Raw genomic sequence first — 7,114 nt, 5'->3', positions numbered from 1 at the left:
CTCTCTTTCTTTCTTTCTTTCTTTCTTTCTTTCTTTCTTTCTTTCTTTCTTTCTTTCTTTCAGTACTACAGAGTCTTTTTTCTCCCAAAGTTTTATTTATTTATTTTATGTGAGTACACTGTAGCTGTCTTCAGACGCACCAGAAGAGAGCATCAGATCTCATTACAGATGGCCATGAGCCACCATGTGGTTGCTGGGAATTGAACTCAGGACCTCAGGAAGAGCAGTCAGTGCTCTTAAACACTGAGTCATTGCTCCAGCTCTGAAGCTGAGTTTTGATATATAGTCCCACATCACATAGACGTGTTTCTCATCACATAAAGGGTGTATCCTTTGGAATATCTGGGTGATGAACTAGTGGGTGACAAATGCAAACTAAATCTTCCTTAAAATGGATAGCCAGAGATATTACTGGTGTTACATGAACTTCTTGAGTAGACATAGATATTTGAATATAAGAATGACATTAACAGCTGCCTACTAAGTGGGGTTTAGGTGGGCTCCCAAAATAAGGAGTATAAACTGCCTTCCTACAAAATCATAATCATCATCAGATCTAACATAGAACCTACAATAGCACCTAGAAAATTAGAACAAATCTGGGAATTACTCATGCCTCCATTTTAAGAGATAGCTAACATCAATTTCTGATTCCCTTAAAGTATATTCTTTTCTTCATGCAATATTTTTTATATTTATTATAGGTTAATATACTTATTGTGACACTTTTCTAGCAGTTAGCAATTTTACTAATTTTCAAAATTGTGAGTCTGTAGTTGTGATGGCTATTTTGGTTTTCAACTTGACTACATCTGGAATAAACTGCAATCCAGAAATGGAGGGCACGCCTGTGATTCAGATGCTGAGGCTGGAAGACACAGGCTTTTGACCTAGATCAAGATATGGTATGACACATACTTTTGATCCAGATAATGAGGTATAGTGGCCATGAAAAGCCTAGGTCCAGACAAGGGAGCTTTTAATTCCAGGAGACAGAGGCACGCAGATCTCTGAGTTCAAGGCCAGCCTGGAACAGAGCAAGTTTAAAATCTAGGTGTGGTGATACACACCTTTAATCTTGCCATAACTTCTACTGGAGTCCTACATAAACACAACGGAAAAATGAATGGTCCGTTCTTCTTTTGCCTGCTTGTACTTAGTTGCCAGCACATCTGTTGGAATCTACTTCTTCAGTATTCGAGCTTATGCAGAAGAGCAGAAGAAATACCTAGCCTCGTGGGGTTGAGCAACTGCTAGAGTCTTGGACTTCCCATTATCAGCTGCTCATAGTTGGTTAGTTCACCTTCAGGCTGTAAGTCATTCCAATAATTTTCCTTAATATATGGAGACAGTCCATTTGTTCTGTGGCTCTAGAGAACCCTGACTAATATAAGGGTAAAGGATTCATGTCATATAAAACTGAGATACACATGAATGAGCCACAACTATGCCTTATTCAAATAATGCCAGGGTGAATCTTGAAGTCTAGCTCTTTGTAATGCTTTTCATGTCTTTTGCCCAAACCCCAAACATATGCCCATGCTCATGCCGCTCTAGTTCTACTCTTTCCAATATTCTTTCCCCATAAGGAACAATTGAAGTTGTTTTGACTATCAAACAATCCTCAAGGGCAGAAAAGTTTCTGAAGATGAAAAATAAGCAAAATTAAGTTTTGACACAAGAGGTATACACATATATGTGGGGTTCCAGCATATTGTTCCTCTCTTTCATTCCTTTCCTCTGATCCTGAGTTCAACTATGAAGGGCATAGCCCTCCATGTTAATTGTAGAATGACTATTCTTTATCTTGTCTTTAAAACTTATATAAAAATCAATGTGGCTACCCTGTGTGTAATAGTTTTAGCCATTTCACAGTTATTTCATTAGCCAGTGGTCCAGTATCCCTGCAGTTTCCCTCAAGTTTAAGTCCATCATAGTCTGAATTTCTCTGACAATTCTTCTCACAAATAAAATAAAACTAAAAATAACAGCATTCCTCAGGTGTCTCTTTTTTTTCTGGAAAAATATGGTTTGAGTTTGGCAAAATTATGAACATGAGTAAGAGAGTGAACTCTATTCCTATATCCCTAAGTGCTTTGAGAATCATCATCACAGGGCTGAACATTAACAATGTTCAATGACCTTCTATGAATCTAAAACAAAACTCATTGTGAATCTTGGTTTATACCCCAGTGACCTATGAAAGTAAATTTAATAAAATACCTTGTATTGGCATAAAAGTTTTCAGTAAAACTTATAAACTGAATTACTGAAAAGTAATTTTGACATAAGCTTTTACTCTCCTCCACAAAAAAAGAGACTTTCATTTATATTTTCATATGTGAACTCAAAGAAGTTGAATACAACATGTTTATTCCAATGATTGCATTTCACCTTTACAGAGCAACAGTGGCAGATTCATTGCAATAGCCTACGTTGCCAGTGAATTACATTGTGGTCTTCTTGCTTTATGGCTGAAATTCCAAAGAGGCAACATTTATGTTTTGAAAGAAAAATAAATTACATTACTCCTATAAATTTTTTAACTCTTTAAAAAAATAACTATTGATGTGATCCTTTGAGTATTATAGACACATATTCTTTCTAACTTAAAACATATAGGCTTTCAGCTTATTTTCCCATTTGAACTTACTGAAAAATTGTAATGAAAACCATAAAAGTTTAGCTGCCTACTTAGGACCTCTGAGACATGGTTGTATTAAACGCCTTATGGTAAACATTTGACTTATTCATGCAATTTCTCTGTTCACTAACATGTTTAGGTTGCATACTGCACTGCAGTGTAAAGGTTGGGGGCATTCACACTGCACTTATAAACTCTATCTTCATTTTAAAATTCCCATATAGTACATGTAAAGTAATTATGTGGAAGCAAAGTTAAGGCATGGGAAACAAAGAATTCTAATGTACCTATATCTTCATGTTAAAAATATAAATATATAATGATTCAGTAATACAAAATGTGAACTATTTTCAAAGATGCTGATGAATTATGAAACATTATTGTAGCATTACAGAAATAAATTCAATATGTGAATGTCATTAGAGAAGAGAGTGTCCATGCCAAAGAAAAATTAACCAGCAATCGCAATTAACCTGGACCCCCAAGATCTCTCAAATACTGGACCAACCAGGCAGCATACACCAACTGCTAAGAGGCCCTCAACACATATACAGCAGATGACTGCCAGAGCTGGGTTCAATCAGGGATGATACACCTAACCTTCAAGAGACTGGAGGCCCCAGAGTTTTTAGAGATCAGGTGGGGTGGGGGGTGGGGGTGGAGACATCCTTGTAGAGACAGGAGGCAGGGAGGAGGTATGGAATGTGGAACAACCAGATGGACTGGGAGGAGAATAAAATCTGGATGTAGAAAAAAAGAAAATTAAAGAAAGAAAGAAAGAAAGGAACAGTCAGAGGGTGGACAGGGTGTGGGGTGGAATAAAATCTGGAGTGTAAATAAATAAAGAAAAGAAAAAAGTAATATTCGAAAGTAAGAGGTCAAAGCTAAAAAATAAAGAATGATTGTAAGTACATAAAATTTGACACTTGATCTGGAGTACAAGTTTTCTCATAAAGGGCCAACTCTTTTATATATCTTACATCAATAGTAATTGTAGCACTTGCTCAAAATGTTTTCCATATACATATATACATGTTTGTATATATGCTGTAATTATATATGTTTTGCAAGTTTTATGATATATTATAGAGGAGTCAATGATAAATAGATTAAAATATTGATTTCTCAGTGTTACAAAATGACTTAAAATATAGGCCTTCCTTTCTTGATTCAGAAACTGTGTCTCAAAATGGCTTTATTTTTGTCATTTCCTATAGACCACTACCAAAATCAGGAATTCTCTTCTCTTAATTCAGTACTAGTTCTAATATAATCTACCAGATATCATCAATTTGTACCGACTTATTATACTAGTTATTCATAATGTTATCTTGAATAACATGAATCTTATTATTTCAGCAACAATACTTTGAGGGTTTTTTTTTCCAATTTGCCAACTGCTATAGATACAGGAATGAGTAATATGAACTTCCCTTACTGAAGAATTTGGCAGTTATGTAGAGATGATAAACACGTAAGTAATGTTTTCCTATTTTTTAAATGATAATGCAATCCTCCTAAATATAACACTAAAAGAAGGTGTCTAAATGAATGCTTTCTTCCTTCCAAATTGATGCTTAAAATAGTGAGAGGACTGTATGTTTCTAGATTCAAAATGAATAACAAAAGTGACTGCTTAATAAAGTGTACGAAGTACAGACCAGGCTGGCCTCAAACTAAGAAAGATTCTTCACTCTTTGCCTCCTTAGTGCTGGGACAAAAGGAGTGTCACTTAACAGTCATATAACTTTATTTCTTTATGGTAAGGATGCTTAGAAAATACTTCACTTATGTATGGGGCACAAGCATTGCATTTTATGTCCAATTATCTTTTTTGATAATCCAAGTCTTTGAAGAATTTACCTATGCTAAGGAGAAGATAATGCTTATAAATGTTTGAAAGGTTGTTAAATATCAGCTTGAAAGTTTGAGGTAGTGTTCAGGGCGACATGAAACAGAAGCATATGTTGTATATTTCACTGATCCATTAATCTCCATGTGCTATATACAATCCGATCCCTATTAGTGCCAGAAATATTAGATTTGTGTTTTCTTTTTCTTTTTCTTTTTTCCATGCCCTCAAAGTACAAGTGAGGGTGTAATCATGCTAGTGTCCATGGCCCTAATCCAGTCAAGAGTTATGTCAATGTCTGTGACCCATGTTGCCACCAAAGGTCAGGTACATGTGCATGACCTCTATTGCAGCGTGAAGCCATGTTGTCCATGAGCCATGTATCCATCTGGGGCCATACTGAAGTGAGTGGCCTGTGCTGTCATCTGTGTGCTGCCATGTGAAGCTGGTTGAAATCCTTGGGCCAGACAGGATTGGTATCTGTGGCCTATGCTCTGGAAGCCACGTTAATGTTCATGGCCTGTGCTGCTGCCAAGGGACATGATGGTACCCATGGTCTTTGCTGTGGTAGACTATCATGTTGATGTCTGCGGTCTGTCCTACCACTGGAGATCATGCTGAGGTCCATGGTACTTGCTGATGCCAGAGGCCATGTGAATGTCCATGGTCTGTACTGTCACCAGAAACCATCTATCATCTGTGCTTAGCAAATTGTAAAGGGAAAGGAGCTGATTTTTCAGTGGTATGGATAAATGCAGACCCACAGTTGAGAAAAAGAATCATAGATGACTTCTGTGACAACTCTTACCCCCTGGCATGCTACTAGCCATCCACCTAGAAAGTAACTGCCTAGACAGAAAGCCATCAAAGAGAACTTTTAAAAACTGTGATAACATGTTGGTATATACATTTGTTCCCAGGACTTGAGAACAAAGGCAAATGTATGTCTGTGGGTTCAAGGTAAATGTGCTCTACAAAGACTGTTCTAGGATACAGCCCAAGTATGGTAAAGATGCTGAAATGTAGCTCTCCACAAGTGATAGGTGGGGAATAACTCAGTTTTCTTTAAGAAGCTGGCTACTGGGAGTTTGACCATGATCCAGTGATTATATGGTCAATAAAAATTGAACTTGTGTGCTTTTGTTTGTTTGTTTGTCATTTTTCTTTTTTCCTTTTTCTTCTGGACAGGAGTGGGCAGGTGGGGAGCAGGTCACAAGGCAGTTGCACATGTCACAAGGCAGTGGCAGAACTGGGAAGACTCGGAGTGTGATCGGGTATTATAAAAATATTATGTTGAAAAACATATACTATTTTGAAATAAAATTAGACAAAACAACATTATTTGTCTGTAACACCATACATGAAATGTACTTCAAACCAAGAAAAAGGTTTATCATTGGTTGTCTTATGCTCTTTAAAAATAGAAACAGGAAAAGAACAAATAAGCAGAATATGCCATGCTTATACATATGAAATCTGTTGAAATAACTTACATTTAGTTTTGTTGAATAAGTAAAGAAAAGTGCTCTTGAAGTCAATGAAGTGTGTATACATAATTTAGCTCTACATTTTAATATAACACTTGAGGCCTTTCCTGATAAGTATTAATAGAATAGGTACACATAAGTCTTATTGAAGAAAAAAAATTGTTGACTTCTTATGATATTTTGGGATTTCTGTGTCATCATCCTTCACTGGCACCCTTAGTCTTTAAGCAACATAAACCACATGGCATTCATGCATAGGTCTACATGTTCATTTTTTATTTAGTCTAGTAGTATATGATGTCTATAGTCTAGTACTATGCTATATTATAGCACTTTCCTATGTTTTGCTAGAATTCTCTTTAGCATCCCATTTGTACTCTACATTCTTACTATATTTGTTTTTTGACAAAGCCTCCAATACTCTTTAATTTATGAACCAGCCTTTACTACTTGACTATGATTCTGAGTACAGTCTAAGGGTGTAACATTCACCCTTCTATATTTGGATAGAACTTGAGAAGATTAATATTTATTCATTAAGAATGACCCAGAGAACAAGTTCATCAATATATGAACTTGTCAAACATATAATTCTCATTGATTTGAGAATTTTATGTAGTTGGAGGTATTAAAACTGCATGTTCATGAAACCCTGAGTATTCTGCTGAGAAAACTTGGCTATTCATTTGAATCATTGACCCATGACTAATTGTCTTCCCTTTAAGTGATTCTAAATATTTCTCTAAGAAGTATATTTTAAATGAGAAGAAAAAAATCATATTCCTTGATGTCCCAAATCTTTATCTTGACTGACATCTATAAAAAGTGATGACCTAACCAGAAAGTTCACCTGCTAGGTGTACCGAGTAAGTAATGAGCAAAAAGTACCTAAAGAAGAGCAGTTCATCCACACCCACTGAGCATCTCCAAACTCTGAAAGCAAGGAGAGCTGCCAGGAAGAATGACACACTGAACAATGGTCATCCTTCTTGGTTTTCTTCTGTTTTGCATAATGTATCTTCGGTATTCTAAGTTGTGTGGATACTTCATTCCTCCTTAGAATAAGGAACAAAATACTCATGAAAGGATATAGGTACAGAGACAAAATTTAGAGCTAAGATGAAAGGATGG

At 36.0% G+C, this 7,114-nt stretch overlaps 1 protein-coding gene across 3 annotated transcripts in view; it reads right to left on the bottom strand.

Annotated features, from left to right (window-relative positions):
• Lrrc4c (leucine rich repeat containing 4C) overlaps positions 1–7,114 on the bottom strand; it is a 1,191,813-nt gene that overhangs the window by 874,375 nt on the left and 310,324 nt on the right. The gene's annotated exons all lie outside the window — the stretch shown is intronic.

The sequence above is a fragment of the Mus pahari genome, chromosome 3 (assembly GCF_900095145.1).
Source record: "Mus pahari chromosome 3, PAHARI_EIJ_v1.1, whole genome shotgun sequence".
NCBI classification, from domain to species: domain Eukaryota; kingdom Metazoa; phylum Chordata; class Mammalia; order Rodentia; family Muridae; genus Mus; species Mus pahari.
Note: the sequence above shows the minus strand (reverse complement) of the source record. Positions and strands in the feature narration are given on the sequence as shown.